Genomic DNA, 9,819 nt, shown 5'->3' on the forward strand with positions numbered 1-9,819 from the left:
TATGACGTCTGATAAAACGCTGCGGCCATGGCAGGATTGTCGTTAATGAGTTTGACAAAGCGGACACTATTATCACTTTCACTGCTATCCGTCGCCTTTCTTTCATTAAACAACATCCCAGCCAACATGTATATGTGGGCCCCACATGGTTTCTGCTGGGTCTACATGGGTACCAAGTGGGCATGGTCTCAAAATAGGCATCTTATCTGGGGCCCACTTGGGTCAGCTAAGTAGGTCCCACATGGGCAAAAACAGATGGGCTCCCTATGTGGGACCTAGTTGGGTCACAAATGGGAAATGAGTGCTTGGGCTCGAAATGGGCAACACAAATGGGGCCCATATGGGTTTAACAAATGGGTTAGACATGGGCAAACACAATTAATCCCATATAGGCTGCCTACACTGGCCCAAGGTAGTACCCACATAAGCTACCTCTATATGGGTTCTAAATGGGGAAACACATATGGGGCCCCCTTGGTCAAACCATATGGGTAAAATATGGGCAGATACAATCAGTCCCAAATAGGCTACCTACACTGGCCCAAGGTAGTACCCACATAAGCTACCTCTCTATGGGTTCTAAATGGGGAAACACATATGGGGCCCTCTTGGTCAAACCATATGGGTAAAACATGGGCAAACACAATCAGTCCCATATAGGCTGCCTGCATGGGCCCAAGGTAGTACCCACATAAGCTACCTCTATATGGGTTCTGAATGGGGAAACACATATGGGGCCCTCTTGGTCAAACCATATGGGTAAAACATGGGCAAACACAATCAGTCCCATATAGGCTACCTACACTGGCTCAAGGCGGTACCCACAAAGGCTACCTCTATATGGGTTCTGAACAGGGAAACACATATAGGGCTCTCTTGGTCAAACCATATGGGTAAAACATGGGCAAACACAATCAGTCTCATATAGGCTGCCTACATGGGCCCAAGGTAGTACCCACATAAGCTACCTCTATATGGGTTCAGAATGGGGAAACATATATGGGGCCCTCTTGGTCAAACCATATGGGTAAAATATGGGCAGATACAATCAGTCCCATATAGGCTGCCTGCATGGGCCCAAGGTAGTACCCACAAAGGCTACCTCTATATGGGTTCTGAATGGGGAAACACATATGGGGCCCTCTTGGTCAAACCATATGGGTAAAACATAGGTAAGCACAATCAATCCCATATAGGCTGCCTACATGGGCCCAAGGTAGTACCCACATAAGCTACCTCTATATGGGTTCAGAATGGGGAAACACATATGGGGCCCTCTTGGTCAAACCATATGGGTAGAACATGGGTAAACACAGTCAATCCCATATGGGCTGCCTACATGAGCCCAAGGTAGTACCCACATAAGTAATCTTTCTGTGGGTTCTGAACAGGGAAAGACGTGTAGGGCCCTCTTGCCAAACTATATGGGTCAGACGTGGGCATACACAGTCAGTCCTTTATAGGTTGGCTACATGGGCTCAAGATAGTACCCATATGGGTAATCACTGTATGGGTTGTGAATGGGGAAATACATATGGGGTAGTGATGGCTAATTCGTGAATGATCTGTTTATTGCGTCTGTTATGTGACAATTGAATGAAAGACTCTAAAGCTAAAGCAATTATTTATGTTCCCTACAAATTATGTCTGGAAGCATTATAATGATTTCCTAATTTAGAATATGATCAAGATTGCATAGGTAGATGTTTTCAGAGATTTGGTTGGTAAAAGTATCATTTTTAACGCCACTTAAATGATTGAAATGACTTCAGTGAAGATCCATTAATTTTGATGAATGACATCAAACGAGAGAGTCAGTAAAATGACCCAAACCCAAACCAGGAAGATTTTAAAATGAGAGGTTTATTTATAAATCTGTTAGAACACTGTGGAAATACAACCAGAAGACAGCAAATGTAGGACTAAAAAGGGATGCAGCTACATAAGGTCAATAGGCTATTGGTCCTCAACTCCAGTCCTGGAGGGCCAGTGTACAGCAGACTTTAGTTTCAACACTAATTAAACACACCTGACACTAATTCACAAATCATTTTGAACACTGTCATTAGCTTGTTTGGTGTGTTTGGTTAGCGATAGAACTAAACTCAGTAGTACATTTAGTTTTCAGGACTAGTTCATGAATCAGGAGTTGAAGAGTCCTGGAATATACAAATCAAGTTAAACCCAATGTGTCATCAGCATTGGCCTGCAAACACATGCTTATCTCCATATAATTATTTCAAAATCTATGCAAATGGTTCAAAATATCCAGAAAATGGTCACTGTGCAATATGAAGAATGGGTTACAGAAGGCTAATTATCTATCAAAATAATGGGATTATAGTGGCTTTGAGATTGGTAGAAGTAGTAAAATGCATAGCAACAGCTGCTGCCTGATTTCACAGAAGTACTCCAAAGTTTTATAATCAGTTGGTTGGTAACAGATAATGAAATAGCCCAAGTGAAAAAAGACAGAATGGACATTTATGTTTCTGATGGGAAAAATCAAATGTATATCCAGAAATCGTATTTGCAGCATATGATACAGGGGTTCAGAATAAAGTGCTGTTTCATTCAGTTAGCATATTGTGTTTTATGTTCAGTTTTCTTTTTGGACCAACAGTACAGACTTTTCTTTTCAGTCTAGTCGGCACATGACCGACCTTCAAAGTTGAAATATGATTGAAATAATGTCAGCTGCTGTCTTAACATTGACACAAATTGATAAGGTATAATGCTAAATCATTCAAATTTGTTTTAACAAAAAAAAAAAAAAAAAAATCTTAAAAAAAAGATAATAAAAAAACAGATCTGTATGTTGAATAAATGTCATGTCTTTAACAAGAAATATCTGCCTTTTGAATGATTATGATTATTAATATTTCATTTATTAGCATTTTATGATATTTCGATCAATGTGAGATCCCGAAATCATATGGCGATATCAGGTAATAAAACATTTTTCAGTCAAACCATCATAAAGTTATGATTTGTGCCCACAATGAATTAATGTGAGTGAGAGGAAATTAAAGGGAGAGGCTAATCGCGATTAGCGTATTAGCCCGCTGGCGATATTAGCACGTATTTCAATGTAAATTAGTGTTTGACGTTGGTTGTGTTTGTGTGTATTAATGTTTAGTTTAAAACTCAAACTCATGAGAAGTAAAGGAGCACTGGAATAAGTGAAGCGATTGATTAAACTGTAATTTACACTCGAAAACACTGGAATATATAAGAGAGATGAGAGTGTTATATTATAGGTAGAGTGTTATGTTTGCGTAGTTGACTCTTCAAATGCTGATAACTTCTAATGAAAAGATATTGGTTCACATTTTTAGATCAAGCACACGTTTTTCAGGAAAAACAGGCACCCAATACAGAGACTACAGTAAAATGTTAGTCAGTTTTAACCACTGTTTCCAGACCTGAATTATGATTATAATCATTATAAGTACATTTGTAAGACATTTCCTCCACTGGTGAAAGAAAATCTGAGTAACTTTTTTTCCCTGTTGTCTTTCTTTTTCTGAGGTGGCACAAATAAAGGGAAATAGACTTATCACCATCTTCAGTCCTTTATTTCATTCACTGGAGAACATCACAGCCTTCAGATGTGTCAAATTAGGATAAATGCAACTGCAGGTAAAATTATATTATGGTAGATTTAATTGTGGTGTACAAATTGGCTTTTTTAAGATACAGTTGTATTTACCTTGCTGTGATATCTATGGGAAGAGTCCCTGTGAATCCTCTTTGTCTTTCTTTTGGGAATTCACATTTTTCTAATGGTATTGTTAAGCATTAGGTTCATGTTTCGGTCATAACAGTTTCAAAGCTGAAAGTTTGTTTATGTTGCCTAAATGGCTTATAATGGCAAATTTCAGTACAATTTAAATATGTTTTAAGAATGTTTAAAGAAATGGTAAAAAAAAAAGAAATTATTCTTTTTAAGGACTCGTCGGGCCCACCCAACTACAGATTCACCCAGGATCCAGCTGATCACTGCCAATTTGAAGGAAGATTGTCCTTTATCTGCTACATTGCACTCTCACTTCTGGTATGGATTCACTGACTTTTTGTGATATAGCGTTTATGTTCTGATTTTACTAAATGTAGTGATTTTGCTTAATTTGATTTGGGAACGTTCACCCCAAAATGAAAGTTCTGGCGTCATTTACCCTTCATCACCCTTATGTTTTTCCAAACCTGTATAAATTTCTTTCTTCTGCTGAAGACGACAATTTTGAAGAATGTTGATAAGCAAACAATAGTAGCCATTAACTTCCATAATAGGAAAAATATATATATTATGGAAATCATTGTGGCATGTCAGCTGTCTAGTTACCAACGTTTGGAACAACATAAGGGTGAATAAATGATGACAGAATTTTAATTTTTGAGTGAACTATACATTTAATACAATGTATATGTATGATTCTGAATTAAAAGTGTAATGTTTCTCTTCAAATGTTATCATAAGTAGATGGAGACACATATATTATCAGAAATTAGAGCTGCACGATTAATCATTTAAAGATCATAATCTTGATCCAAACCCCACTTAATCTTATTCGTAAATGACTAACACCGTGTGACAGTTGTCATGGCATGACAGCTAAAGTCTGTCTACACTAGATGTGACCAAGCGACCATTGAAAATCATTTAAAGGGGTCATCGGAAACTCATTTTTACAAGTTTGAACATAAATGTGTGTTGACAGTGTGTTTACACAACCACCATATAATGATATAAATTCACCCAGTGGTATTTTTTTTAATCTTAATATGGGAAAAATCCAATGTAATCAAAGTAATATGCCTTTTTTCAAATAAGCTCATTGTCAGCGTCTTGTCGGTGTGATGTCGCACCGACCAAGTCCGCTCCCACGATAGTTGATTGACATGACAGTCTTATCTTAAAACCACCCTAAATGAGCCAAGTGAGCGCTGAGAACAGTCCGACTACCATTATTGTTTGGACTCCAGTGCAGGGGAAGATGAGACTATCTCCGATTGAGCGATTGAGGTGTTCTGTTTGTTGGATGCAGTAATGCACATAGTAGCACTCATCATTTACTCCCGACATCTGAGCTGCTGAAGATGCAGAGGATTAACGTTACTTTTGTTTTTGAAGGAAATGCGCCCAGCAGCCTACATAAATGCGTCTATGTTCACGTGAATCATTTGTAATCTAGTTTCACCTACAGCAGAAGTGAGTATATGGGTGTTTTTTATGCATCTTTGCAATTTGCCTTTTCTTAATAATGTGCTAGTTAGCAAGTTTTGTGGTTAAATGCGGCTAAAGTAAACATTACTGATCGTCACCCCACAGAAGAGAGGGGCGGAATGGCAGAGCTCATTAGCGTTTAAAGGAACATGCAACAGAATGGCTCACTCTAAAAAGGGCTGATTTTGACATGGTAAAATGGGTGGGGGTTTTTTACGCTACCACTGAGAAATTTTACCCAAAGTATGTTATAGACTTCTCATTAAGACTCACATAAACTCGTGGAAAATGGGAACCCGATGACCCCTTTAAACTTTGTCAGTACGTCATTAATAAAACGAGGCATCAGTTTGCCAGCGGGGATTTGTCGTGTCGTGCCACGCCGCATCCAGTGTAGACAGTACATTAGTTGCATTTTCATCATGGATTTGCACAAAACTTTTGCGATGTTGTCGATAAAACAATGTTGCGAAATTACGGCAGTTTCATTAACCAATGTTAATGAAATAATGAGACTAAAACTTAATTTTTTTCATCTCACGATAAGTCATGGCAATGGATGTTGATAGGTTTACGTATGTCGCAGCCACTGCACTAGCCATTAATTTTAATCGTAGGAGACGTAGGCAACTATTTTAACAGATGCAGCATGGAGAGCTGGTGTAAATCCATTTGTTTTAAAAAGCAAACTTAACATCTTATCTTTTTCGAATCCTGATTACGAGACGATGAGCCACAAAGCAATAAAAGCAATAAAAACACCCTTTCTCATGCTTAAAACAAGGTGTCTGCAAATCAGAGTCTGAAACAGTCACTTGGACAACGTTGTCTTACACCACTTCACAGTTGATAAGTAGAAAGAGAATTTTTGATTGACATTGCAGTCATTTATTATGTTCTTTAATATAATATTACAACAACATCAGCTCGTTTTGTGCATCATGTCATTTCTACTTCATTACACATGCGCAAAACTTTTCTAGGTCAGTTTTCAATTTGATCAAGTGTTTACATGTCCTATGTAATGGATTAGAAAAGGTTTGTCCTACCTTTCTAAAGTAATTGAAATTGAAATCGGTTTGAGCATTTTTATTTCGATTGAGTTGTTTACATGGAGCTTTTTTTGCAATACAGTTCTTCATGTCAATGTACCTACTGATCCAATAAGAGTGGGCAGTTGTCATGTGTAGGAATAAAACAGTCTCACACTTTTTCAACAGCACTTACCGTTTTTTTTTCTCTGTTAGAATTATTTAAATGATCGAAGAAGTACTGAAATAAAAGTTTAGTTTGGATATAATCACTGATGTCTACAGTAGCTATCAAAATAGAGCAAATCATTTGAAACAAAGTTAACAATTCAGATAAAGATTATATCAGTGACTTTACACCAGTAGGTGCTGACAAGTGACTGTTAAACACATGTATTTGTCATGAATCATTCAAGAGATTCTTTAAAAAACACAGATTCATCCAGTAATGAAACAATATATATTCACGAGTCATTTAATCATTAATTCAAACAATTAAAAAAAAATTAAATCATTCAAGATTAAACTAGGGCTGGGCAAAAAATCGATTTAATCGATTTATCGATTTTGTAGTTTAAAACGATTTTTATTTTGCAAACTCGAGTTTTTTGCCACAATAGTTTTTTCGGACTTTTCCGCGTTTCGTCCTTGTGCGTTACCGTAGCGCGATATGAGCCAGGCCCAGCCCCCGCCCCGCGTAACACAGTCAAAACAACATGGCAGCGTGTAGCAGAGAATTACTTCCAAAGAAAGGCACAGGTAACTCCGTAATTTGGAACTGGTTTGGTTTTGATGCAGCAGACAAAACACAGACGAAGCCTTGCTGCAAAATATGTTTCAAAGCTGTTGCTACTGGAAGCAGCAGTACAACAAATCTTTTCCAGCACCTGAGGAATAAACATCCCGAAGAATGGGAGAAGTGCAACCGGCTCCGTAGCGAAAACGGCTCCTCTAGCACACCTGCTAAAAAGCAAACTACACTTCCTGAGAGCTTTACAAACTGTGTGCCTTATGATAAGAACGGAGCGCGATGGAAAGCGATTACAGAGGCGATCATGTTTTATATTGCCACAGACATGCTGCCAATTTATTCTGTCGAAAAGCGAGGCTTTAATCACATGCTGAAAGTATTAGATGCGAGGTACGTTGTCCCCAGTCGCAAGTATTTCGCCGATGTAGCGCTGCCTCACCTGTACAATACAACTCGGGAAAAGATCCGCAGTGAGCTGGAGGAGATGCAGGTTTACTCAGCCACAACGGACCTCTGGTCCAGCCGGACGATGCAGCCATATCTGAGTCTCATGGTTCACTACATCAACACTAATTGGACTCTGCGCAGCATCTGCCTTCAGACAGCGTATTTCCCCGACAACCACACTGGTGAAATAATTGCCCATGGCTTAAAAGACGCTCTCAGCTCCTGGGGACTTTCGGAGGAACGACTCGTCTGCATGACAACTGATAGTAGCACCAACATCATAAAAGCCCTTAAGGACAACAACTGGCCCAGCTTGCAGTGTTTTGGCCACAGACTCCACAACGCTATAGGTAAGAGTTGGTGTAAGAATAAATAGGTGCACATACTTGCACATTGTAAAGAACTGTTTGTTCATAATTTAATAGCCAGAACATTATATATATTTCAACTGGTTTACACACATAGAATGGGTTACATAAATAAACCGGACTTTTCCTTAATCTGCATTCATTATACATTATGTATTAAACTGTGTTACAGCTATTAAAATTGTGATAAAATTACAAAACAATTTTGAAAACTCAAGTAATCAAATATATAGTTTGGAGTGACAAAAAATATACTAAATATCTTTTCACATTTATTACAGAGAATGGTGTGAAGGATCCAAGGATCGATCGGGCCATAGGGGTCTGCAAAAAAGCTGTATCAGCCTTCTCCTACAGCTGGAAAAAAAGGCGAGACATGACAGAGGTGCAGGCTGAGCTTGGACTTCCCCAGCATCTTTTGATCTCAGAATCCCCAAAACGTTGGGGGTCTCGTCAAAAGATGATTGAGCGCTTTCTTGAGCAAGAGAAGGCAATAACTCGTGTCCTGGGTGCGGACAAGAAAACGCGTCATCTTGTTCCCACGTGGCAAGATTTGGAAGTATTAGAAGCCACCAACAAAGCAGTGAAACCTCTCCAGGACTTCACTGATGCACTGTCAGGAGAATCATATGTCAGTGTGTCATGCATCAAACCAGTGCTTACACATTTTTAATAGACTGCAGTCATAGTATTTCTAGTACAGAACTTCTAGTAATTACACTTTATTTTTAGTTTGATGTTCAGAATCTTGATGTCTGTTTGAAACTAAAAAAAATTGTGATTCTCTATATATCCAGAATCATGCAGCTCTAATTTGATTAATTAAAACAGAGACTCTTAAAGGAATAGTTGACAAAAACAAAAAATCTGTCGTCATTTACTTGCCCTTGAGTTGCTCCAAGTAAAAGTTATTTTGTAGTATTTTAACATGTGTAAGTAACATAATATTTCACGTTACTAAACACATCGTAGAAAAGTTATTGGAATAGCCTGTAAACAAGCACCTTTGCTTTTACTCTGTTGTTTTCCTTACTGTAGTGGAGGGCAGCATCTTCATACCTCATCATTCTGAAAAATTTTAAAATGTCCTATTTTTAAATATGTTTGTTATATATATATGTTTTGCAGAGGCTGTTAAGAAGACTGCACTGATGTCAAAGATCAACCAGCAAGAATCTGAGAGGGACTGAGGGTCTAGAATGCACAAATGTCTGTCTGCAGTGTAAGCAGTACTGAAAAATGTATAGTTGCTGCTGCTGTTTCTTACTGTCTTACTGTTTTTTTTATGTGCAAATGTTCAAAGCTTTCAGTAAACACTGGTCTCCACCTAAAGCCCAGGTAAATCCTGCATAAAACCTACATGGGGCCAACATGGAACCCGTGGACAAACCCACTTAAAACCCATATTTCAGCCCATGTATTAAAGATGGGGCCAAGATGGGTCTTTCGCATGTTGCCCAGTTGGGGCCCACCTGTTGGCAAGTGTAATCCCACATGAAACCCATGTGGGCAGTTGGCATGGGGCCATTATGGAACCCATGGACAATCCCATACAGAGCCCATTTTTCAGCCCATTTCAAACCCACATGGGCCCCACATGTAAATGTTAGCTGGGTTAAAGCTGGGACCGAGATGGGTCTTGCACATGTTTCCCAGTTGGGTCCCATCAAGTGGCAAGTGCAATCCCATATGGAATCCATGTGGGCGATTGGCATGGGGCCATTATGGAACCCACGGACAATCCCATATAGAGCCCATTTTTCAGCCCATGTCAAACCCACATGGGCCCCACAATCAAATGTTAGCTGGGTTAAAGCTGGGACCAAGATGAGTCTTGTGCATGTTGCCCAGTTGGGTCCCACTTTGTGACAAGTTCAATCCTATATGAAATCCACGTGGGCAGATAACATTGGGCCAGTACGGAACCCGCGGACAATCCTATATATAAATGTTGGCTGGGATAATGTATTGATGTCTTGTTAAATGTCTTTAAAT

The 9,819-nt window shown here is 38.9% G+C and overlaps 1 long non-coding RNA gene across 1 annotated transcript; it reads left to right on the top strand.

The window, feature by feature from the left end:
- Positions 1–3,564: 3,564 nt before the first annotated feature.
- LOC127160246 (uncharacterized) lies at positions 3,565–8,995 on the top strand. Its single transcript, XR_007826679.1, has 3 exons — positions 3,565–3,642; positions 3,953–4,057; positions 8,953–8,995. It is a non-coding gene; the product is annotated as an uncharacterized LOC127160246 (long non-coding RNA).
- Positions 8,996–9,819: the final 824 nt, after the last annotated feature.

Source organism: Labeo rohita, unplaced genomic scaffold (genome assembly GCF_022985175.1).
Source record: "Labeo rohita strain BAU-BD-2019 unplaced genomic scaffold, IGBB_LRoh.1.0 scaffold_303, whole genome shotgun sequence".
Taxonomy (NCBI): domain Eukaryota; kingdom Metazoa; phylum Chordata; class Actinopteri; order Cypriniformes; family Cyprinidae; genus Labeo; species Labeo rohita.